Source organism: Cylas formicarius, unplaced genomic scaffold (genome assembly GCF_029955315.1).
Source record: "Cylas formicarius isolate icCylForm1 unplaced genomic scaffold, icCylForm1.1 PGA_scaffold_8__14_contigs__length_24414737, whole genome shotgun sequence".
Taxonomy (NCBI): Eukaryota; Metazoa; Arthropoda; class Insecta; order Coleoptera; family Brentidae; genus Cylas; species Cylas formicarius.
The window spans coordinates 7082084-7109771 of NW_026844361.1; the positions used below are offsets into that span (position 1 = coordinate 7082084).

The 27688-nt window shown below is 34.5% G+C and overlaps 1 long non-coding RNA gene across 1 annotated transcript in view; it reads left to right on the top strand.

Annotated features, from left to right (window-relative positions):
* The window catches only part of LOC132706800 (uncharacterized), a 128263-nt gene extending 101180 nt beyond the window's left edge, over positions 1–27083 (top strand). The window contains exon 4 of the long non-coding RNA XR_009619647.1: positions 26923–27083. This is a non-coding gene — a long non-coding RNA (uncharacterized LOC132706800). The remainder of the gene's footprint in view (positions 1–26922) is intronic.
* Positions 27084–27688: the final 605 nt, after the last annotated feature.

The following is a 27688-nucleotide window of genomic DNA, read 5'->3' on the forward strand; positions in this document are numbered from 1 at the left end:
ATATTTAAAATGTTTTATTTGCATATTGGTTGTCATCATTCATTTTCTTTCTTTAAGCGTTTTGTTTAATTTTCTATGCAAATATACGAGATGTGTTCAAACAGTAAGGCAACTTGTTAAATTTTATCAAAAATTATTTAGTCATTTATCAAAATTATTGTTGTCCCCTTCAAACTAATCTTCCCCAGATACTTGTGCCAACGTTATTTCCAATCCTCGAAGCACTTCTGATAACCCTAGAGGTCTTCAACCTCCTTCCTTTCATGGGTTTCACGATAAAGGAAACAGTAAGCAAAACTGTGACATTTACCCATGATTCACCAGTTATCACCAAAACTTCGGAAAAAATTGCATGGCACGAGCAAATAGAGATGCTGACTTCTTCAGCCGCTTCTCTAATAGTGATTCGACAATTTTTCAAGACCATTTGTTTCACTTCTTCAAAGCTTTCATCAGTAATTGAAGTGCTGGGGAGTCCAGAGTAAAGTTCGTCGTCGGCGTCATTTCGGTCATCTTGTAACAGCGTGTAAAACGTATAAACATTTTTTTTTGCTCCACATAGATGTACCATATGCCGTTGTCAACATTTCAAATATTTTCCAGCATTGTATTCCGTTTTTTACACCTAATTTTATGCAAATTCTTTGTTCACTTTTTTTTGACAGCACAAAACGCCGAGCACACAAAATACGTCTAAAGCTTCTGTCTCACACAAAAAATGTAAACGTGCAAACTGCAATGTTTGTTCATGTGTACCGAAATAAAAAAATATATCAACACCTTACTTTTTGAACAAACCTCGTATATCCTATTTGTATAATAAACGTTAAAATTGATCAATATTTTTCAACAAGCAAACTACATTTATTTATTTATTTATCTGTTCTTTCAATGGTTACACCATTTTGCAAATTTATCCTGAATATTAATAACCTTTTGATAATAACAAAAAGAAAATAACAAACTATTTACAGTAAAAAACTACCTATTCACCCAAGGATAGAAAAAATCTCAGTATTATAAATCAATTTAACAAAATTTGTCTTAATATAATTTTAATTTTACAAGGGAGACCAGCCTATTTAAAGGCATATTCTGAACATGTCGAATATTACTCAGTACAGGGGGCAAATGGTGACGTCCTCTCAATTCTCTAGAAGAGACATGAAAATTAAAACTTAACAAAATACAAGGAGAATTAATAGCACCATTTATCACACGAAAGACAAAAATTAAATCAAAAAACTTTCGTCGAAAGTAACCAAAATATTATTTAACGAAACAGTGGCATTAAAATGATTTAATTATTATATATAAATGTTGTTTGATCACAGAAAGACAACAATCCGCATTACCAGCCGCCTTTTTTGTTGCAAAATTTGCCTCGCTTCTCAGTCACGCGGTTGCCCACTCAAATTTAGTATTTGAAATGACCGTCCATCATTTCGTCGTCGATTGTCGCGCCTGGGGGGGTGGGGGAATAATTCTCGCGCGGAAAACTAATTCCCGGTCGATATATTTTTAGCCTTTTTTCGAAATTAACCGCGACTAACGGCCCCGTTAATTTTCCGCTTCGCGGTTCCTTTGAAATGCGACACAAAGACGCGTTTTCGTTACTTTTTCTTTTTTTCGGTTCGGAACCCGCCGATACATATTTATAGTTACACAAATAATCGCGAGGCCCCGCTTTGTTTTGCCTTTTATCTAAATCGCGGGGCCATATGGCGCGCCGCACGAAGGGTTTTTATTTTTAGACGCCGCGCGTCGCGAGCTTTCGCGCCTAAGCTTGACTAATCGAAGAATTGAGCTTAGTTTCAAAGTGGCCGGTGTAAGGGGTGTTCAATGACAATCACTATGATAATTGCATTTCCTCCTCATCTCGTAAATAAGTTCAAACGTAGTTTTCTCACTCCATGTCGAATTCCACGAAAATTTGCTCACATTTTTAAATAATATAAAGAAATTTTTTTAATCAGCAAGAAGGTCTTCTGCTCTCCCACATATTCTTTAAACTTTGCGCAAGCAATATTAAATTTTGCACTCTTTCCACACTTATCATCACAATCATGGCACAAGTCTTCTCCATGCTTCTCTATCTTCTACGGTTCTCATGATTCCTGCTACGACATATTTGTGACGTCCTTGATGTCTATAAACCTGACGGGTGTGCTACCTCTCGATCTTTTGCCATCGACTTACTCCGTACACTTTCTCTATTATCTGTCATAAGCTGGTCTCGCTTTCCACGTTATTTTATCACTCCTGTATGATTTACGAGGGAACTTTTCTGGCATGGCTAATCAGAGCGATGGTTCTATAATTGCAGCGTTCATCTTTACCTCCTTTCTTCCATGTATATCTATTCCTTCGTTGGTATTGAAGTTATATCCCTAAATAACTTCTCATAGGGACGTTCCTTGTGATTGGTCTTGATTTTATATTATTTAGGCCAGTAATTGTTAAAAGATACGATACGAATACGAATACTTTACAAAATATATAGTGAAAGTAGTACATATGTCATCTTGTAAATTTTTGCATCACCCATTCTGTTTTCCCTCTCTTTGGAAAGTAGTTAATATTATCCCTCTTCCTAAGATTGACAACCCGCAGTCGTTTAGCGACTTAAGGCCCATTTTCATACTACCAATATTATCCAAGGTTATAGAACGTGTCCTGAAAAGCCAAATAACAAATTATGTTGAAAAGGAGAAACTAATTGACAAAACACAGGCCGGTTTTAGGAGGGGCACAGTTGTGCTACAGCGCTTCCTAATGTGATAGATGACATCAGGATTATTCTAAGGCTTTTGATACCATCAGTCACAATATCCTGCTAAATTTAATTAAAAACTACTTGACAGGGAGCACGCAAAAGGTGGTCCTGAACGGTTCCGAGTCTGCTTGCCTATACATAAGAGGTGGAGTTCCTCAAGGCTCAATTTTAGCTCCTGTTCTGTTTATTATTTTTACAACAAAATAGATTTTCTCGAACATTGCAAAGGACGATCATATGCTGATGACAAGCAGGTCTACCATGTTTTTGACCCCTCTAGGTTGCAGCTTGAGTGCCAAAATATCAACAATGACCTTGAACGAATTGACAGAATTTCCAGAGATCACGGTTTGCTTTTAAACCCAAAAAAATCTTCTGTAATGTTTCTTGGTATGCCGATGGATGTTGAGCGTCTTGCTTCTGAAGTAATCATAAAAATTCAAAACGAGGCAAAAAATTTGGGGTTACTTTAAGATACAAAACTTCGCTTTGAAAAGCGTATCTCGACTTAAACGCAAAGGGCTATTGGCCGTTTAAAAGGGTTGTATAGCTCAAAGCATAATCTAACTCGAAATGTTAAAAAAACCTTATGCGATGCTCTTGTTCTCTCCGTGTTTAATGACTGTGATGTCGTATATGGGCCTTGTTTGACAGCTAATTCGTTACAACTTATTGAAAAAATTCAAATTCTTTTCCAAATAAACTAAAAAACTAATGTTCTAGAATTTAAAGAGAAAAAAAATGGAAAAAAACATTGAGAAGTTACAGAACTCAGGAAGAATCAAACCAATGTGCACTGCTAGAATTCTTTAAAAATTTGTGGTACTTACAGTACTTTAGCCTCGACTTTAGCTAATAGTTTTTTTATTTATAGAAGTAGGTTTAGGTTTTTCTTTCTGTTATATAATTAAGTGGGTACTTAACGCAATTGTAAACATTAATTAAAACCATGGTGTGATGTATGTGTAAGGATAAGTGTAGAAATCAGTGGCCGCTCCCCTCTTGCCTTTACTTGTAATTTTCCTTGTCGAAATTACTCGAATAAAGTATATTATGATTATTATTATTATTATTAATATTATTATTATTATTATTTAAGGAGCTAAGTGTATTTTAAAAGGTTTGTAAATTGAACATTTTGTGATAAATTGCTGATAATTGCGTTTTCTAGATCTATTTGTTTTTTGTATTTCTATTGATGGGTAATTTTAAAATCGCAGCTCTTACAATATAATTTTTACGATACTTTGGAAATTCATAACTTTCTTCACTAAGGTGCTGGGGAGAAACATCCAGTTTACCCTCTGTTAAAAAATGTTTTAATCAAAAATCGTGCGGGTTATTTGGATATTGGTTGAGGTGACATTAAAAATATAATTTCAATCTAATACTTTGCTTACAGTGTATGTGGCGCCTTCGGTCAACGTTAATAATGAAGCACCGTGGTGACCTGTTTAAAGATAATGTATAGCTTTTCAAATTATATTTTCAAACAAATCTGAAACTAAATTAGTTGAAGCTTAACTGCAAATTCTAGTTAAAACAATATTTTGTATCACTTTTATAACTTTCACTATTCTTTTTTAAATTCGAGAATGTATGGTCTATAGTTCTACAGTTGTAATGATTTATGGAGACCATGACTATTTTATCCTGCTCACAATTAAGCACTAATTGCGCTGCGAGTGAAATTTCATAAAATCAAGGTGTCAATGATGCCTCGTTCTAAATTTATATTATAATTTATTTATTTTTTACAAAATTTTTAAATTGCGTAATTGGATAATGGAATAAATTTTCGTAGAACGAATTTGGACATCAAATATATAAACCGGTGGGGGGATAACTTGACCGAGCCGTCGACTTTCGGAGCGTCTGTTTAGGTTAAGACTCAGTTTGGCTACATTAATTGACAAGACTAATGTATGAAAAATGGCAAATGCTTTTACTTAAAATGGATCATGCATGATAAGCGAATTGATCTTTAACTTACTGTAAAAGTTTTGTGTCCATGATTTTTATTTTCCTGCACGATTGCTTAATACTTATTATAGTAATAGCGGATCATTATTTATAGGAAACGTAGCAAATGCTTTTGCTTTGTAGAGTTTGATTTTGCTTTTAGTATTTACTTTAAGATTCCGCACAGTTTTGCAGGTCCGGTTACCCGTTTCAGATATGCTAAGCCCCCTTCCCATTCTATCGAAAATATACACCCATTTAACATATAAAATATAATGTCTTTATTCTGACGAGGCGCCTTTATGAATCCGCGAGACCTTATTAATATGCAAATTCCAATTTGGTGCTCGCCAACGTGACTCATTTCGGCGGATTAAAGCTTTCGCGCTGTTACGTAACGCCGCGATGTTTTGATCTATCGGGCTTTAAAGTAGACACACAGCATCGGTCGATTGCGAATTAATATAAACGTCACGCCAAGATAAATGGAAGAATGGGACTGTGTTTTATTTATCAGCCTCGAATAACGGTCGTTTCGTATGGGAGATATTGACCTCAATTAACATTTTTTTCTTCGGTGGGATTTAATTCGCTCCCCTCGTATAAGTCGCTGGATTTTTCGAGTACTGTATTAAATTTTGCTGCATCCCAGAAGACAGCAAATGCTTTAAACGTGTCCTATACCTATTTCTTGCAAGCCTATTTGAGATATTTATGTTATTTGTGTTTTACTATAGATATAATTTAATAATAATTATAAGTGTAATTTTTTTCGTATTAGTGGATTTAGGGAAAAAAATTATGGAGATTTGGAACTCTAGCAATCGTTACGTTTTAATAACTGCATAAATTCTTGTGAAACATTTATAATGACTAAAAAGTGGGAAAAGTGGAAACTTTATGTCTAGAGACTTTAGAAACTCATTTTAAACATCCTATTTCTTTCTAATCTGGTAATTCGGTTTTCACATTATTGGGTAATTTCTGAAACTTCTACTTCAGGTAGCCCAATTCATAACCTCTTATTTCTTTGCTTTTTTTTACACATTGGTGTTGATAAACAGAACGTCAAATTCTTTATTATTATAAATCAATAATGTAATACACAACAACAAATCTTCTAAACATTGTTGAACATATTCACTTATTTCTAATAATACTTACAACATTTCTTAAGTTTCCCGGGACCTTATTCCATATCTTCATAGCTAACGGAATGGTGTTGTATTTTATCTTGCATACATGTGTTATATATGGTAATGAGATTAAATTTTTGTCTTATATTTAATATTTTATAAATAATTTTTTTTTTAACTAACTCTAGGAATCTACCTAGTTCATTATGTCCGTGTTTTTGAATGTAACAATCTTAAACGAACAGTTTAAAAATTCTACCACTTTTGCACAAAAAATAATCTTCCGACACTTTTTTGTTTAACACAAAATACCCACCGTCACATCTATCTATTTGCAGTCAGTCACTAATTTTTGCTGGTTTACTTGTCTACAATCCTCTTTTAGAGGAGTTGAGAGATCTACCTATTAAAAAGCTGAAAAAATACCTTAAGATATTTTTATTTAACCTACATTTTACTCTGTGTCAGAATTTTTGGATGCCTTTAGATGAAAATCATTTCCTTCTCCGACAAACAAAATAAAGAATATGTAATATATAAAATAAAAAATAATTTTTTGTTGGTCTTTATTAATATTTTTTTAGTGTTTGTGATTTTTCATTTATTTACTTTTTTTAACGTCATCTTTTACATCTTGCTTTCTTTTTATTTTATTTTTTTTTGCCTGGATAGTGTATATTATATACGGTACCTAAAATTTCTTAAAACCATTTCTAACATACTATGTCATATTTGATGTTTGGTTTTTTCATTTTTAAGCTAAGATTATCGAGTACTTGTATCTTACTATTTTTTATGGCCTTTATGGAAATTAAAAGTACTTTTATTTTGCTCGAATAATTTACACCATCTAGTTTTTCGATCAAAGTCAAAAAAACTTATACTAAATTTTTTTCTAGTTTCGAATTGCCTATATTAGCTTTTAAAATCCCAAAAATTAAAGAAAAACTAACTGGAATTTCTAATGTTTCTCTTAATGGTAATGGTGAGAGCGAATGAAATGTGGTTTATAATATAAAAACTTTTTCCACCGTGCTCATCAAGAAATTGTTGCATGTTACAACCACGCAGGTACTTAGATAAATAGTTAATGATATAATTTTAGCAGTTCGGTGATCACCGCTGGCGTCTCTATTATTATTAACATATTAGACAAAAGACGTTTTATTGTTTACGCTCCGTGACATTTTGTAAAAAGAGGATGCGGTTTTTAACGGGCCGGTGTACGCAAAATGACAAAATGATGACTTTTAATTGTCCTCTTGCAGGACCGTAACCGATGCTTCTTTTCCTCGTTCCCGTTATTTCAAAAGATTGCTAGCAATATGTAAATAGGCGAATATGGTGGTGTTGTCGTTTTTGACCTTATTTAATTTTTTGGGATTCAAACAATATGTTCTTTATCTCTTTAAGGTCGGGTTACGTCAATGACCGTTTTTCAAAATTTTGCGTAATAACTTAAAGAACTATGATATATATTAATTTCCCATATTCTGTTTAAGCCTAATTAATATCTAATTCAAAATAAAGAGATCGAAAGAAAAATAGGGTAGCAAAACCGTTAAAAAATGGATGTTAACCAAAATTACTTTCTGTGCTAAACTTTTTTTTAATGATGGTATAATAAAAAGATGTCATATGTAACTTAAGTCTGTTATGCTTAATATATTTTTTTTTATTTTATTATTTTTTATCTACTGAATCAAGACAAGGGTCAAGGACTGAGTAGCCGGGATATGACTGAGATAAAACCAAGAAGTTGTAGAAAAGTTTTTTAATTTTTGGAGCTGAACAATTGGCTGTGGGAGTAAATTAGTTTTAAAGCTCCGTAGGCTCTCCTAAGCTTATCCAAATCTCCAAAGCTCTCCAAATCCAAGTTTATGGTCTAGAGACAGACCCAAGCTTTTACACTAATCAGAACATTGCAATGGCCAGTCATCAACTTTAATTAAAAATTAACTTAAAATTTACCTTTTCAGCGTGAATTTCCAGAAACCACAACAGACGACTCTGCAGTACTGATTCTTAAGCAGTGATCATTGGCACGATTATAAAAGTTGTTGGCTACTGTCATCAAAAGACGTTTACAAATTAGTGTCGTCAACATGTAGATGACAGTTAAGATGTTTTAAATGATCGATGAAATTGACAAGTATAAAAAGTAGGGCCAGGAGGTAGTCCGTATTGCTATTCGAACGTCTTTCGTTAACAAGCTTTTGCTGAGTTCGATCAGAAAAGAATGAAATAAATCCTAATATACAAGGGTCACCCTGAAAAGTTTCCGACATCACCCTGAAGATGGCGGCACTAGTTACTAAAAGCTAATGATCGTAGTTGTGCGCCTCTTGATAGTTACTTACCAGCCATTTTGGACGCGTGGTTTTTAGTTGAGATTCGATTGAGTGAGTCGATATGAGTGTTTTCGTGAAAATGGTAAAAACTGAGTATAGAACTGTTATAAAATATTTGTTTTTGAAAGGCAATACGCATACACAAAATAAAGTTGAGTTGGATTCTGGTATGGCGACTCTGCACTGTCAATTACGACAGTGGGCAGCTGAACTTTAACGTGGCTTAAGAGATGATTAATATTCGGAACGTCTACCGAAGATAATATTGCTAAACTATCAAATGGTGTTAAACGACCTTCGAATTAAATTTGGACAAATAGCAGAGGTTATAAAAATGACTGAAGAACGTATTTGTCACATTTTAAGTTAAGATTTAGGAGCTCTTGGATAATATAATGGCTATACCTTCGTAAAAATTCATGCGCCGCATTGATATTTTCGTAGAGGAGGTAATAATTTTCTACGCATTTAACCCACTAAGCTGCACTTTACGCCGTTTTCTTGCTAAAAACGAATTCCACATACTTATCTCGTTTTCCCAGAGCATTTAACAAGACCTAGGCAAGGCGAAAAACGAGATTTTATATCTCTCGCATCAATATGTTCCTGTGTTATTGGCATAGGCGGGGCCTCCATACCTCTAGTAGCTATGTGGGAACGATAGTCAAATCGTTTGTCTGAGTACCATATAGTAGGCTTTCGTTTCTTCCATCTAGCACAAGTTGGCAACGCCGCGGTACCGCCAGCGGGTAGTCATCGCTAGAGAGAATGTGTGGGTGGTTCCTGACCGTATGGCCCGCTACGATCTATCGCGTTAACTTCGCTACGTTGTTGCACAGGCTGGACGGTTCGCTGCCTTGTTCCGAATACGGAAAATAAACACGTACGTACCGCGCTCGTACCGTCGAGTCATCATCTGTGAAGAAGACGCTTTATTATCCGGATTAGCGTGCGGTGGGAAAACGCCGTGAAACGTCTCGTTTTTTGTTGCTCGCGTTCACACTCGAGATGATTTGACGATAAAAGGTCGCCTTTTGGAGCAGTACCGTGACCACGAATGGGAACAGTGTTGTTCTCGGTAACGGTGGTGCGCGTTTCGTTAAGGTGTATCTACCTTTATTTACATAGATACTAAAAAAAGTGAAGAATGATTTATACCGGGTGTCCCAGTAAGAACAAGAGCTTTGAAATTTGAAGAGTCGGCCAAGACAAAATGCTGGAATTTTTTTTTATAGTTTTTGAAACTCGGGGGCGAAATTAATAATAAACATTTATTTTTCTTTTTGAAACCAATACATTAAAAAAAAAGTGTACTGAGAGTGGCGACGTCTAGCTTGCAGCTACTCATATCTAACCACTCATTATGATTGGGAATATATGTAGTGAGGCACAAAAATATGAAATGTTAAAAGAAATATGTAAAATGTAAAATAGGCATTAACTGTAGAATCCTACTAACGACATGAAACGAATGAACATCAACAGAGAAATGTAGCTGAAACCGTGTCCAAAATCATTCAAAGATATTCAAAAAAACATAGTTATACGGCATAAAGAAGATCTAAAGCGACTCCTTAACTGAATGTTCCAACGCACGAGCAGCTTTAAGTATGACACACTGCATTATGCCCATGTAGATAAAATAATGGCCTCAATTTCACTGGACGGGCAAAACAATTTTTAAGCAGATTTAAGATCTTAAGTTTACGATAACTTCGTTGGACTAGATAAAATACGCGAGGTCTTAACCTCATTTTGTGATCAAAAGCTACTCCTAATTTTTAGCACGAAGTCCTGGGATTCAATTTAACTTAATAATGATATAACAAAGCCAGCTGAGATTTAGAGTTGTTACGGTGAAGTTTGTGTGCATGGGAGACGTCACTGACAATCTTTAAATAATGATTTATTTAGTTATAGTTTATTTAGATATAGTTAAAAATTGATGCGGGCTGAGATACTTAAGATAATGACAGAAGTCAGAGGTGTAAAACGAGAAAATAATAGTCCCAAAATAGTACCCTGGGGAACCCCTCGAACCACGTCCAAGAAATCAGAGTATGCGTTTCGAAGAAATGGTCCTACAATGTAAGGCATTTTCTAAAAAGGATACTGCGGAAGAATCTAATCTATCAAGAGTGACTAATGCTCTGCTAAAATCAAGAAGAACTAGACAATGAGATTTGCCTCAATTCTCGGGACGTATAATATTCGTCAGATACTTTTAAAAGGGCGGTTATTTTGCTATGTTGAGCTCCAAACTGCGCAGAAGGCACTCTATTCCTAACTAATAATCGCTCAACTTTCGGTCTTTCTATAGGATCTTAGAAGGAACCAATATTAGACTCATATGCCTAAATTGACTTCTACTGGTATAACGCTGACCAATTTTCAGACGTTTAAGTCCATCAACTCCTATAGCATTAGAGCGTGATATAATTTGTTCAATTTTGTCGGAGCTAACCTCTGAAGACTGAAAGCATAAGCATCATTTGAGACACTTCAGACATTAAGTGGTCGATGTATGTATTGTCATCGACGCATTAACTAAAATTCCTGAAGACTAACACGAATCGATGTTGTGACAAGATTCCTAAGGATTTTATATTCTTCGCATGTAACAGAAGTTGTGCAAATTTTTATATTTTTGAGATGCATTTTTCGTCGCGAGAAATATTTAATATTAGAAATTATCCATGGCGAAGATGGTTTCGTTAATGGAGAGATCTTGCAGAAAGGAATTTGTAAAAAATCTAACCATATAATCATTATCATTGTTAATTTGGGTCATTGTTATCTTGCTTTAGTCCACTAAATCATCAGTTGTTGAAGACTAAGCAATTTTATTGATTATGGAATTATTTAAGTAGTAAAATATATTGAAATAGTCAGTTTTTTCCCTCCTAATGCATCCATTAAGTCTCAAACTTTAAACTAAAGTAAATAAATAAAATGAATAAAACCGTCTTTATTTTAATATAAAATATATAATGGAAAAGTCATAATTTTGTATGCATTTGCCATTTATAAATATATTCTTGTTTTGAGCGGCCCAATACTTGGCTATCCCAAAGTACATAACGCAGACATTTATTTAGCTTCCTTGGCGCTTCAACAAACCGGGAAACAGAAATTTGCAATAAGGTGACATAAGCATAGCTACTGTTGAATTCACCAAAGCAACGCTGCATTTGAACAAAAGAGGATCTAATAGCGAACTCTGAGGGACCCCTCTGTCAACGTCTAAGGCATTTTTTCTAATAATGTCAATCGAAATTAGTTTACTCACTTCGGCTATGAAGGAAATATATAATTTTCTTATAAGTAGATTAAAAAAATTGATAAGAACAAGCAGTATTATTGGACGGCAAAGTTGTAGCATTTAAATTAATGGATCATATCCATTATCATAAATTAATATATGATATGTATTCACAGCAATATAGAGTATATCAGAGTTGCTTGAGATAACTTAAAGAATGCTTAAATAAACTGAGCTTTTAGATAGGCTGCAAAAATATGATACAATAGATATTACAATGGTTGAAAAATGTTGAATTTGAGCATATGCATGATGGTAAGTAGAAAAGTTTTTTTTAATTAAAAAAAAAACTTTTCTATATTTGGTTTCAAACTTAGTAGGTGTTATTGTTACTTAAAAACAGATGGCACAGTTAAAATGTTTTTTTAACCACTGGCGTTTTAATTAATTTAGACAAAACAGGACATAAGTTTATATGAACCATTTTACTAATTTTTATCTGTCGACTAGCTGTTAATCTAGAAACCAAATAAATTAATGGCTACAGAAGAAATACTCCTACTGTGAGTAAGCAAGGCGACGAGATGTGGCAACGCTGCTCCAAACTTTTCGGGATCGGTTTATGGACGTCGGAAAGTTTCACGGAGACTCGTGCTTTGATGGATTTATAATTCCCCAAAGTCGAATCGAAAGGTTCAAACGAAACTGGCGCATAGATCCGTCGTTAAAGTGTTATTTGTGGAACGCAGTAGCGCAACTCGAACGAATATATTCATAAAAAAAAATCACGATTATAGTCTCGACCTACTAACCTTCTAATCATTACCGACGAAGCTTGTCGTTCGCTATAGTCACACTCATTCTAGAAAGCTTCCGTATCAGTATCCAGTTGAAGTTTAGGCAAATTAACTATCTCTCTAAAAATGTTCATATAAATTATTATAAAGTGTAACTAAATGCAAGAAAATAAAACTCTAGAAAATTTCAACATTATAGTGGTTTAATAATTACAAACAAAAAACATTTTTTTGGAAAATACTAAATTATTACAAGTTATATAACAAAATGTTAGCACTTTTAATAGCAAAATGTTAGGCACACTAATATGAATTATTCACTGGTTTATAACTTTTGAAGTGACTAAAAAAGCGTGATTTCTAAAATGTCAAATCAATAGTTTTCCAGTTATAGTATAATAGAATAGAATAAAATAGAACTTTATTTACCATACAAATTAGTTGTACAATAACAAATGCTACTACCACAATAAGAAAACATTGATATAATAATACAAAGAAGTAACTAATAACTATTATCTTACAGACAAATCTAATAATGAAAGTACACAAAAGTTCTTTATAGCTCATTATGACTAATTATATTCAAGTATTCTTTTGTGTTATAAAAGACATTCTGAGTAAAAAAGTGTCTTTCGTCTTTATTTTAAATTGCTTACAACTAATTTTTTTAAGATTTGACTGGAGGACATTATAAAATTTTACATTAATCGCATTAGATTGCAAGGACGCCAATCTGGTGCCTAGTATTGTAGTCGTGCCTGTTAGTAGTTACTTGATAGACATCAACGTTTTCACGCATATATAATATAAATACTTTTATTAATAAAATAATGAATGGAAAGAGAAAGATTAATAATACTGTACAAAGATCCCTCAAAGAAGCTGCATTGAAATCCAGCACCGCAAGAAAAAAAAGCGCTAGTTAGTAATAATTAATTAATTAAAAATAATAATTAAAAAGACTTAATTTTAGAAAACAATTCAAAATAATCGAATGGACTTCTTCTCTGATGAAACCAAGTTAATCTTGTTTGGATCGGAAGACATCACAAAAGCGTGGATAAAAACAGGATATTTATAAATCCTAAAAATACAATTAAAACTGTTAATGGTATGCGGAAGCTGGACGGCATCAGGTGTGGCAATTTAGTAATAATTGAAGAAACAATGGATAAAAATGTTTAACTAAATATTTTAAGAGAAAATCTGCACGGGGGTGCTCATGAACTTGGGTTAGTGGTGACTATTATTTCCTGGCATACTGCTCATGTTGTTCGTACTGTACGATACAATTGCTTATCTGAGGAATATATTGCTAAAAAACAGTCCCATCAACTAACTAGTAATAACAAATTAAGAGAAGTTTTATTAGTGGAATGGAAAAAGAAATAACCCAAAAGCTAGTCTATGCCAGGACGTCTTGAAGCTGTCATCAACTGGTTTTATTCTATTAATAATTTTTTAATTAACTGTTTTTTTGTATGTGCCTAGACTTTTACTTAACAAATGTTTATAATTTGTTTTATAATTTACTAGTGTTTATGAAAATATTTTTTGTTTGCTGCTATTAAACCTTTATTATAATAAACTTTTGTAATGTTTTATGTTACTGTTATGTTCATGTTACTGTGTCTAGACTTCTACTGGCTACTGTACATGATTTTACTGCACAAAAAACACGACTTATGTTCCCGAATGACTGGAGCGACAGAAAATACTGAAAGTCATTAATGAAGACACCAAAAGCTTAATTGGAAGAAAGGTTCACTCTTTTTATTTTAGAAAATTAATATCCACCGTAAGATAACATTTTAATGCGGCTTGGCCGAGGTGACAGTTATTTCATACATAACGAGAGAACTTAAACAAAATATGGGTTTTACATTTGGTTTGTTTTTGTAATCGAATATGGTTTTACAAAACCCCGCCATTCTTGCATAATAGATTCTATTGAGGGCTGATAACACCACCTCTTCACAGATTTTCCCATTTTGAAAGCGAAACATACCGAAATTATACAACTCATATATATATATATATATATATATATATATATATATATATATATATATATATATATATATATATATATATATATATATATATATATATATAGGTTTTATAATTTTTATAAATTTCTATTATAAGTTCTTCTTTCTACTTCTTCTCTCTGTTTGCTGAGAATCCCCTTGAATTTTCCAGTTTGTTTAATCTTGGGCTAACTGATATTGCCTTGCCTTGATATCGTCTAATCAGCATTTTGGTGATCTTCCTATGCTTTTTCTATGTTCTCGCCATTGTGCAAATCTTTCAGTCACTCTCCTGTCGACCCACATGTCTGACCCAAGTCTTTGTCTATTACTATTTATTTATAATACGGTCTCTCAATGAGATTCCCAACATAGCTTTCTCTATAGATTTCTAAGTCAATCTCATTCGGTTTGCTGAGTGATAGGTGAAAATTGACAGGATGCATGTGTTCAGTGTCTTTCTGTTTAAGTTTATTGGAATATCTGGATTTCATAGGAGTTCTGCTTACCCAGGGTTATTGTGTATCCTAGATATACATGTTCGGTGTTTTTTTCGATTTTATTACCATCTATTTTGATTTTAAGATTTTGCTCAGTCACCGACTTTTTCCTATTCCTTTTCCATCTGTTCTAGCATCTCCTGGATTTGTTCCACTCTGTAGCTTATGAATGTGGTGGTGAGTAGCATATTATCCGTCTATTCTTATAATTGGTGTTTTTTTTTCGATGTATAGAACTTTAAGTTAATTCGATTAACCATGGAACGTTTTCGCACCACGTTTACTCTTACAGAAGAAGCTATTGCTGCTGTAAAGCGTAGCATTGAGGAAGACCCGAATGAGTCCATCCGCCATCGAGCACAGGAATTGGATCCGTGTCCATCCACTTTATGGAAGATTTTGAGGAAGGATCTTGGTTTACGTGCTTACAAAATTCAACTCGTGCAAGAATTGAAGCCAAACGATCAAGTACAGCGTCGATTCGTCGAAGAACGGGCCGAAAACGAGATTGCCGTTGTTCCCGATTTTCATAAGCGAATTTTGTTTAGCGATGAAGCGCACTTCTGCTTGAATGGCTACGTCAACAAACAAAACTGTAGCATTTGGAGCGAAGCTAATCCTCAAGTGTATGTCGAAACACCGTTACATCCAGAAAAACTGACTGTTTGGTGCGCTTTATGGACTGGTGGAATCACTGGTCCGTACTTCTTCAAAAACGATGATGGCCAGAACGTTACAGTCAATGGTGATCGGTATAGAGCTATGATTACTTTTTCATTCCTGCATTTAATAACCATAATGTCCAGGAGATGTGGTTTTAACAAGACGGCGCAACATGTCAGAATCGATTTATTGAAAGACACGTTTGGTGACCTCCTAATTTCACGTTTTGGACCTGTGAATTGGCCTCCAAGATCTTGTGATTTAACACCGCTAGACTACTTTCTGTGGGGCTATGTAAAGTCATTGGTCTATGCGGATAAGCCACAAACGCTTGACTATTTGGAAGACAACATTCGCCGTGTTATTGCCGATATACGGCCACAAATGTTGGAAAAAGTCATCGAAAATTGGACGTCCAGATTGGATTACATCTGCGCCAGCCGTGGCGGTCATATGCCAGAAATCATATTTAAATATAATGCTACAAGATTATCTTTCGGATAAACAAAATTCATGTCAAACGAATTATCCATCGTTGTTTTATTGCAACTTAAAGTTCTATACATCGAAAAAAAACACCCTATACCTCATTCCATCAAATTTGATTTATGAAATACGTCGTCCAGTGCAAGGATGAATAATTTCGGGGAGATGGTGCCTCGATGTCTAATTTATCTTTTTATGTTTTGAGTGGCTATATTCTCTGCTATAGTTACTTGGATGATAGCTGTGTTATATATCTGTTGCGTTATTCCCTCCTTGGAAGAATATCCATTACAACTATAGTGAAATAACTGTGCGGCATCCCGCAAAAAGTTTTCATTAAACTTGACTAATTATTAATCTCAAACATTAAAATTTTTGGCACCATTTAACTAGGAAACCATTCAGTGCACATTTTTCACTCTAGTCTACTGCTTATCAGTATAATTGCCATTTGGGTACAAAAAATATTTGATTTTCATGTGTGTAGGTACGATATATCTACCATTCGAACCAACGAACTACGATTCCTTGTTTTTGCCCGATTTTCAAAAAGCCGCACGGAACGCCTTTCTTATCCCCTCCCCGCTGAACTATCTCGCCCATTGTGCGAGCGCATCGTAATAGGCGGCGACGAGAGGTCTTACATTTATTATCAAACGCGAAAATGTCACTTTTGATGACATCGGCGCGTGTTCGCGCTGTTAAGCGCTTTTTGCCGCGTTACGACCCATAAAGTTTCGCCCTGCATCCGACTACCGCAGTTTTCGCGATATTCCATAAAACGTTAACGATATTCGCGGAACAACCTGAACAAGAAACCCTAGGAAGCGGAGAGCCACAGACGAAACGAAATAAACGTGGTAACCAAAGCGCCATCTACGAACAGAAGCATGAATCGCTCGGTCATTAACCAGGCCATATTTTTGTTGTTTTCTCCATGACTATGCGAACTACTACTAAGTCAGCATAAAGATACTTTATCAATTCACCAAAACGGTCTTCAAACCTTCCGAATTCATATTCTCGTGGTAATCTCCAGTACGGTGCAACTGAAAGGTTCGCAAACCTTTTGAGTAAGCCTCAATTTTTCCAATATGGGTTTAATAACAATTGGATGAGCAGATAATTGATATATTCATTATTTATTCTAAAATCAAGTAAATGAAAACGTATACTTCTGCATTTTTAATCTTACCGACTTTTGTTTTTCAAAAAATGTATTTACTTATCTGGTTTTTTCCATCCTGTGAGTTTATTTTTTAACGGATTTTGAAAATTTTGGTGTCAAAATGTTACAAAAAAAATACCGGATTTAAACAGTTTTTGTTCCCACTAGGTTGCTATTTGAAAAAACTAGGTTATCCAAAAGATTAATAGTTCATTACATTACACGCTATTTGCCATTAGACAAGTAAATAAAAGTTTCATTTACAATACAAACAGCCTCCTAGGCACAATTTTCAAAAATTAAATAAAAATTAAAAAAGAAAGAGAAAAACCCTTCTATCCTACGTAGAATCATCTCCTGAATCCAAAAATGCAAAAAATATACGTTGGGCCATTTAAAATTCGAAAGTTACTGTAGTTTGTGCTCAAACCGGACTACATATTGTCAAAAAAATGGACGTTCAGCCTATATTAACCCTTCCAAATTTCAAATCGCTATTTCAACCGTTTAAAAGTTATAGTGTTCCCACTTTGTTGTGTTACCCGGTATAGAAGTAAGAATAATATGAAAATAGGTAAATTGTAATAAATATTATAATTTTTAAAAAAATTTATTATTTACAATACATGTTCCGGTGGCCAGGTCAACTATAGTTGTCGGAGTTTAGACAAAATAATAAAGGGCTATACAGTGAAAAAGAATATTATCAGCTTACTTACTTCATGTTTCACAATCCACTGCCTTTATTCCATCCCGCAAGACAGTTTCAACGTTCTTCATTTTTAAAGTGCGCCCATACCAATTCACAGTGATATGGTGAAAGGCGATGTACAGTTATTTAAAATTTACAATCCACATCTTTTTCAATGTATCTTAAATTACTTCTTATTTAAAGTAAGCAGAAGAAAGAAGTGGGAAGTCTTCAAAAACATCATCATGCATTCATTAATGCTTTATGATTTTAATTTGATGTTATTTAAAAGAAAGAACTTTACCATAAGAACGTCTCTGCGTATATCGTCGGGCAAACAACACCCAACGCACACAATGCCTTTATTTTTTCCTTGAGCTTATATACGATATCGTTTTGTCCAAAACAATTCGTCTTTCGGTCGAACGTTAGTTCCCGCTTGTCGTTAGATCCATTATCCGTAACATCTATCTCGTCGTCGTCCCGAATCCCAAATTAATGTACACGGGCAAAATCGCAAATCGCCACCCATTGTTTTGAAGGATAGCGGAGGTCGGATCGTAATCCGAACCGCCATCCCACGAAACCAAACAGAATTGACGGTTCGGAAGAGTCGCCATGAGCGTCGCCATTTGAATTATCCCAGACTTTTCCGTCAACATTGTTTCGACGTCTGTGAAACTGTCAAAACTTATCTTCAATTAAATGTATTCTCATTTTTCGAATTTATCTTTGCGCCTTTCATTTTTCTTGTTATTTGGTTATTTAGTAAAAAAAACTGTTCCTGTCAAAATAATTTCAATCCAGGAGATTTATAAGTAGTAGGAAGTTGCGTTGAAAAATTAGCAAGCCTTTATGTAGATTACCCCAGCACAAAAGCAGAAGGTTATGGAATTACCAGCTGAAACTGTACTGTACCCTGACTTTTTTCTTCTTTCTTAGAACCCATAACATTATCCCTAATTTTCTTAAAATAAACCATCAAATCATAACCTCATCTGCTTCGAGAAAGATTTCATCAGACCTGTAAAGAAATAAACCAAATTAATAGGATTCCTGTCTCTACATCTTGAAATTGCTTCCATTTTGTCCCCATCCGAGTTCGCTTTGAATATCCATGACAAAATTTAAAATCTACGTTTATATTCTATCGAGAATCGCTTTCAAAAATTTGAAAAACTAACGTTAACACTAGTGAAAAGGTTCCAATCTCGTCCTTACCGCACGTATTTTAAAATCCTTAAAAAATCCAAACCTCCGAAATCTAATATCCCAAAACCTGAATGTATATCCTGAAGCCGGAACCAAATCATCTCATTTTAACTGGAAAACGCTTGTTTGGAACCGAATTTTCTTGTAACTGTGAAATTTATATACAAACATTTGGGCAGCTATTGGTTCTCCATTATCACCAGTCTTCGCGAATATATTTATGGAAGTTTTGAAAAGAAAGCCCCTGAGTCTAAATGCGGGTTCAGACTTCTACTTACCTCCCAAGTCTAAAGTCGGTAGCTGCAAATTTGGAGTAGTATGTTTTTTAATATTGCACGGAATATCGCGAACACCCTGTTCAATACTTTTACAAAAGTTTAAAGTGTCTATGTGGGCTATATCATCATGTAAAAGAAACTGACCTCTAAAATACAGATTTGAAATTATTGCCAATTTTCAATAATAGGGGAACCCATTTTTAAGTTTTTTTGAATTTGCGGCGCACCCTGTATATTGTTGAAAAATTGTCAAGAATAAAAGTTCAAGAATTTTTTCGGTCTTGTTTTCGGTTTCTGAAAAAGGCTCTTTTTTATAAACCCTCGCACACGCGATTTTTAATTTTTTTTTAAATACTTCTCGACCCCCCCAGCCCCCCATGGGGTAAAGCTGCATAGATTTGCCAAATATGAAATCGATTGCTTCAAATTTCGGACACTTATCTTGTTTAATATCAAGATCCAAATAACAGACGAAAATCGCGAAAAAAAGATGGATACCGGGGTCGGATCAGGGCCATTTCTTATAAGCGTAGGTGCCTCGTGGAAGGTTATAAAGGAGGCTAATTTCAATTTTGTAGCTCCAACGGTTCGAAAGTTATTCAGGAAAAACCAAAAGACGAGAACGGAGAACGGACAAACAGACAAAAAACATTTTTTTTTTCAACAGTGATCATTTCTGTGCCAACCTACGGCGATCTCATAGGACCTACCGTTATCGAGATTCAACGATTTCATCGATTTTCGAAAGTAATAGGGGGTACTACCTGCAGTAGTAGATTTATATTAGCAGTAGTATAGACCGAGGTGAAATGGTCATTTGAAAAAATTATAAACGAAAATGTCTCCTTATATTGACTATTTTTTATTTAAAAAATTTGGTCCTAATTTCTCATGAAAATTGAAATATTGATTTTAGAAATATTGTTATGTTTCGCCCATAGGAACACATTTTTAATGGTAGACACAGTGTTTCTTTAAATAAAAATCATTTACCTCTCGATGGCGAGCAACTTGTAAAAACCATTTAAAATTCTAAGTTTAAAATTTTGGGTTCCAGCAAACGTTTTCACGAAGATAGCAAGGACTTCACGAGCCTTAGAGAGAGCAAGTTGTACCTCCACTACTACGTTTGAAGCAACTGCTTAAGATGTGAAATCACTATTCTTTTTTAAATTTTGACCACAATAGGTTTTAAATAGGCCAGTGATTGCAAAAATGACAATGTATGTGTATATCACAGCCATAAAAAAATATTTTTCTGAGAATCATTCAATCTTGATGTGATATAGTTTAACACTGATGAGAACCCACCCGAAGCATTGTCGAATTTTTCGGCTAACGAAGGGAAAAGAATGACATTCTTACATACAAATAAAGATGCATTAGCAGAACATTTTGAACAATGGTTCTTCTTCTAAGTAACATTCTTCAGAATAGCGTTGCACAATGTCCATGGGCGGATATTTTCTATCCAAGATATACCTGGACCTGTTTCCCTTCAATTATTATTTATATATTATAAACCTCCTTGTAACACTGTTTTCCACATTATTCCTTTTTTTCGCAGTCCGACCATGCATTACACCATTTTACATAGGCCATTTACATCATGTTTATTTTATTTATCTATTGCTTTCAATAAGCTAAAACTATTTATCTCTGTAAGCACTTTACCATAAATTCCTTCTCTATTCTCTTCCTCTTTCATTGCATTGATTATTCCGATCGTCTCCCACCGTACCCAAGACGTTATACTAGAAAACATTTTAAAGAAAAAGAAAAACCGTTACAATTTTTATCTAAGTTCGACCACGGACGTGCGCCGCTGTTCAGGGCGAGTTCGCGGCAGAGGAAGCGGAAGATCGGCCCAAAGCGTAATTAATGGTCGGGCAAAAGACGGACGAAATTAAAGAAAATTGCGATAATTAACGATGTTTACGTGATGCAAATTGCTCGAAGCGCCCGAAGACTTCGTATCTGTTTCGGTAAATTGCGAGAGCCGTTCGTGCCGTCCGCCATATCTAAGACGGCATTTTTTTTTTTGCTTTTTGAGAAATACCAACCCCGACCGAATAGAAAAACGTATTACTATTAAAATATATTAAAAAATAAAATGAAATCGTAATATTTTCAATTTCCCAAAAATAAAACTAACCAAAAAAGAACATAGAAAGCAATGATGGTTTTATAGTCTATATTAGAAAGATGTAGAGTAATGAAACCTTATTAGGTGGGCAAAAGGTACTAAGTGTGACGACACCAATTCTTACGTCACTTTCGTTGTTTGTGTAGGTATACTTCGACCAGAATTATAGTGCTTATACAACCGACCCCGGGATTAACTTTGCCTACTGTTTATTACTCCAAAACCATAGCCCCTTATAGAACACCCTGCCGAGCAGATCCTTACCCGTAACCATTCCAAGACCGTCCTAGGAATTTATCTACACTAACAAGCAGGATGTAAGTAAGTTTTCAGTCTTTTTCGCTAAGCAATTCTTGAAACATGTACAAAGTAACAATTTATTTCTGAATGTCTCATAAAATTGTAAATATTCAAACCAATTGGTTTAGCATCCGAAGACTACTGGATCCGTTTTGTTATTTGATGGGGTAGTTCGTCTTCTAAATTGTCATTAGGTTTGACTACCATCTCCACTTCCTCTTCAATTCTGCGTTGTTTTCCATGTCTTCTTCTAAGAGGGGAACATCTGCTTCATTCCACGGTCTCCACATTTTAAAGTGTTAAAAAACAGGAACCTTCAAAAAATGTTGTTAATCGACAGGCTCAAACTGATTATTTTCAAACTTACCTTTAAAATTAATAGAGTACAGGTATGATCTGTTCATAGATATAAGAAAGTGACCAATTGCTTTTGAACGGATCATCCAAGGGTGGTCATTAATGTACAATGCAACAAGATCATCTTGTCATTAATATACAATGCAACAAGATCATCTTGTTGCATTGCTGTTCCGTAATGCCAGTGAGTTATAAATCATGATTGATGATGATTGTCAAGAGTCCCAAGAGTGGCAGGTAGCTTGACAAGTAGCTGGCCTACCTATGCCTTGGTGTTTAAATTTCAGTTACTTGTCGGAAGATGTTGGCAAAACTCGACGATGGTCTTATTTTTTTGTAACACCCGGTGTGTAAGTAAATTATTTTAACAAACTCGTGCCTAGATATTTTAAAACTAAAGTTCCCGAGAGCAGGCGCGGGTTAAATATTAAATAAGCGGGAGGTAATAACGGTTTAGCCCCCGACGTGACTTTAAGCCCCCCGATCCTGGAATTTAATTCTGGAAAAAGCGTCGCGACGCCGCCACCCGCGTCATTCCAACTTTGTAACAAGTTCTTCGGGGCCGAACTCCAAAAATTGTTTTAAAACAAGCCCGAAAAGTAATTATAAATATTTTCCCCAACTTTACACCTCGCCCCGTCTCCCCAGCGACCGATGAAACGAGATTAAAACCATAGGCGCGCGGTATGGTTTATGGTACCCAACATTGATTTTGACATATCGCTGACCTTGTCATAGGGGACGGCCGCATATGACGTCGGCTGCTGAATTTCAATTGACGTACTAACGATGTGTAAAATGCTTTACCACAAATCTTATTATCTTGACAAACACCCCAAACAGCAAATCAACTTAATCTATAATAATTTCTTATTGATGTTTATGAGGCACCAAGATGTTTTCAGAAAGACATCAACCTTTCAAACACTTTCTTGATTGCAAATGACCATTACAATTAAAAAAAAAAATCGAATAGTGGTCACCCCGGGATGTGCATCTAAAAGATGACGTCTCACTAATTTTCACTAGCCTGCACCGCCTGCTAATGAAAATTCCACGGAAATCCCAGGTATGAACGTCTGCATGAGTTTACAGAATTCTAATGTCTTGCAAGCAATTTTAATTGGATCTTCTGCAGAAATCGATTAATTCAAAGGTCATCTTTGCATTGTGCCTTCAAAACAATTCCAAGTAAAACTCTCTTCCGGATTTTCCTTTTCTCTATTTTTCCTCTATACAAAAATCTCTAATTACACTGGTAACGCATCAACATTTGCGGTTGTCAACATTTCCTTCAGTTACATCCATAAACCTAGGAATTCATTTTCCTTCCTTCATTGTTCAAAACTGAGATTAATCCATAACTACACCGAGTTGTGTCAATTGTACCGAACAATGCGGGTAAGGTCTCGAAGCCTTGGAGGTGAAGCTAAGGAGATCCACAACAGTGGCTGCATTTTTAAAACTAACATTCAAGCAGAATCCATGAAGACTAGAATTGTTGGACTATGCGATATCAGAAATGGCCGAATGAACCTTACAATCTTAGTACTTAGTGATGTCCAATCGCCAAGCTCAAGAAAGTGTATAACCAGAGAAATAATACACGGTCCCATCATCAAGGCATGCTTGTCGACAAAGAGAGTGATATGGCAGTCAACAATTTTGTATCTTGCTCGGATCGAGTAATGCTTTTTGGGAAGTGGATAATGGCACACACTGATCAGACCGAGGAAAGAAAAACACGAATTGATAGACTTAAAAAGTTTTTGACTAACAGAGATTTGAGTTGTATATTGGGTCTGACAATGCTTGGGTCCTATGTGTTTTTCAACCTTTTGTAGGGTATGGAGCAAATACAAATTACAAAAGGTTTTTTGATTTTGATACACGTTCAAAGAGTTATACTAAATGATACCGTCTCAAATACGTGTGAAACCACGTCCGGGGTGCCACAAGGTTCGGTCCTGTTGCCTTGCTATTTTTAGTTTATACAGTCGATAAGTCGTTTATTTCAACTGAGGTAAATGTGGCGTGCAGATTTATAAACGAAGATAAAATATCAGAATATGCGACGAAAGAAGAGTTGTAAACAAGGTAATAAAATCAGGATTAATATTTGACGATGATTTGCTCAAATTTCATGTTTCTTCCTTATTAAGAAGGTCATATTTAGCTCTTAGACCATTGTATAAAAATATAAATCTATTTAACGATAAAATGAGAAGGAAACTGTGCGTCTGTTATTAACTATTATAATATATAAATATAAATTCCCAGACAATATACTTCAAAAACTTTAAAATTCATGTTGGATGTATATTAATTTACTCTGTAAATATGATAGAGTATCAGATCAGCAAAAATAAATGAATTTAACCTTGTTGAGGATCAATAATATTTATCAACATCATTTGCTAATTTTTGTATATAAATTATTATCTACCAATTCATCTAGGTATTTAAGTGAAAACTTATTTTCAGGTGCAGGCAACGCTCTGCAAATTTAAGATTTGTAAATAAGTTATCTCTTTTTCGTTTTCGTTCGACCATGGAGAAGTTTCACTTATAATTCAGTCACTGACGATCTGAAAAAACTCTGTTGACAGTTTCCGGGATAAAACTAGCGCCGTTCTACTAGTCTCCCACATTTAAAAAATATTTTGGAGTTTGCTTTTTGCTATTAGGCGTTGTCTGGTAAATAAAAGTATTTTTTGAATATTTTTTTTATTTAAAAATTATTGATTTTAATTATGCTATAAATACCTCACAGGTTAAGTATGATTAGTCTGACCTCCTAGTCATGTTATGATTATTATATCGGTTACAGTAAGCGGTCTCAAATGTTGAGGCTCACAGAAGGATGCGATACACGCCGCCTATTCGTATAATAATCAAAAAAAGCATGCTTGAATGCCTAGGAATGGCCTTTCTTACTTGCTTATCCACGAAAATGTTCTGCAAACTGCAATCGATCGGTTTCAAACAGGTAACGGGTAAACTATATTCGTAATTTCTAAACAAAATAAAAATCTAGTCATATCTTATGTGGAGTCGAGTGTATTTTTGTAAAACGATCGATTTTCATAATAATAATTCAATTCATCTTTCGAAAAGATCGTCATGTTCTTTAACGTCTCACTAGATTTGCATAGTTGGTATTTGTAATGGTTAGTTTTGGTTATTTGCAATGGTTAGATATCAACAGACAAAGTAAAACAAAGGGGTTAGGTCAGTTTTTGGTGTAACCATGGTTTAACTAGTGGATTAGTATCGATTGATATTTTATCAAACTCTTAATATTCCATGGTCTGATACTTTCCAATATTGAATCTAACCTCTCGCAGATATTCTCTTTTTGATTGTTCAAAATCCTAAATTTTCCTATGTGGAATTTGTCCATCCGGACACTTCGAATATATTTTGGGCAGTAGAAATCCGCAGCGACCTGTTGAGATGATTATTTTTGGCAATCGACGTTTTAGTCGGATTTTACTTAATATAACCAGCAAAATCGCAAACGATATCTTGTTTTTTTTTTTCGTCCTATTCTACTTTTCACGATTTCGACACTTTCTGGTTGCTGGCGAGTACATGTTGAAGTTGCTATTAGAGTTATGTTTCTCATGTAGATACATGTAGGAGCCAGCCAGTCAATTTTAATGATAACATTTCAACGAGAACAGGTTTGGACCAAAGAATAAGATTGTGAAATTTTGTTTTTTTGATCTCCTAATTAAACTACATTAACGAATTGATACTATCTGTTTATTAAATCCTTTGAAAGACAGCTTGCAAGTTTGTGTCGATGCATGTTTGGATTAAATAATTATTTAAAAGATGAACTACCTGATTTAGTTTACTTATCTGTGATAACTACAATAAAAAAATACTATCTCTTCAAGACTGGCTTCTACAGTGTTTCCATTATCAACTTGATTAAAAGTTTTTGATCCCAAGGATTAAGAATCTCATATTCAACCCACTCCTGGGTTAACATGTAGCAACCTGGTTGAGAAATTGAGAGACTGGTTTGGTTGCAGTAGCATTGAGGTATTCAGAGCAGTTGTCCACAGGGATTTCGGAATGCAATAATAACACTAAATTAAAAGTCAAGCAGTTCCTTGTCCTAATTTTTCAATTTTCCAAGTTTGTGGAGCTTAATCTTATTAAAGCTCTACGTAATGTTTTTTACTTTAAGTATATATCTGTTTGCTTTTTTTAAAGTTTAGTTTAAAGTATATTTGTCGGTAACATTAGTTCCTATTGTATATTACAATGTAATATCTTTTTATTTAATTTAATTTTTTTTTATATTTCTGTGAAGTTAATAAAAAACTAAAAACGAACTAAAAGTAATGAAATGTAGTAGTAAGTAAATAGTAAATAGTAAATGGCTATTTCGGGCGTTAGGGCGTGGCTTTACGCCCACTTTACGCTCAGTTACTTCGGTTGAACGGTTGAAAATAAGCCCCGCCCCCCGTCACCTGTTGCCCCACTTGTTGTACGACTGCTGCGCCCTCTTTGGAATTCTATTTCATCCAATTGAACTATCGATACCAAACAACCCCGCCCTTCGCCACGTTTAGATTGGTCGGCGGATTCTATTCGCCGCCCCATTAAATTAACGTAAAAATGTTTTTTTATTATTGTTTTTTAAAGTTCGTTATCATCACCGCGTTATAGAAGCTCGTAAGCGGTTTAAAAATAATTATAAACTTTTTTAAACGACTCTCAGCCCATCGGCTTTTCGCGTGCGTCTATCTGAAAGCGATTTTAATTGGGTTTTCGTTTGTTTTTTCAGGTGCCCGCGATGACGGACTCGTCTGAGAAAAAAGCTCACCGACGTCGCGACGAGTGGGTTTGAAGCGCCAACGGTGGAGTAAGTGCCTGACAGTGGCGCTGCGGACGGTAAGCACACGTGACCGTTGGGAAGTATTTCTGCACTTTACTTTACTTTGAACCTTTGACCCTTTGTAAATTGACTCGAGATCATCACCCTACGGTGATCCGTTTTTATCGTACTTACAAGACAAATTAAATACAAAACATTATGATTGTAATTGTAAATGATTCAGTTTTATTCAGATTTGCAGGTTAATAACGAATGTAATAAATTTTTCTCAAAAAAAATAATTATAACGTGTATGTAGTAAAAATGAAAAAAAATTAATATGCTCTTATTAGAAACACATTGTGTTCTAATGGCTTAACTAATAGTGTGATTGAAACTGGATTTACGTATTTGGAAATATACCATCGGCCGAAGCAAGGTTGCACACTTCAACTGTTGAGAAATATCAAAAACAAGCTCTGCCTCTTTCGCAGATATAAAAGAAAAACAATGAAATAAAGCTGCATTTTGGGGTAACATTTAGGGAAGGTGAAATAAATGTAAAAGTAATGTGTTTTACTTAGAAATCATCTCTCTATCGTAATTTTCCAAAAAAAAAAACAGAATTAACAAAAATGTTATGTAATAAAATAACTAGATCTTAGGGTGTAACTGGCGCCCTCTATGTATTGTGTAAAAAAATATAATGTAATTGTAATATATAATGCAATGTATA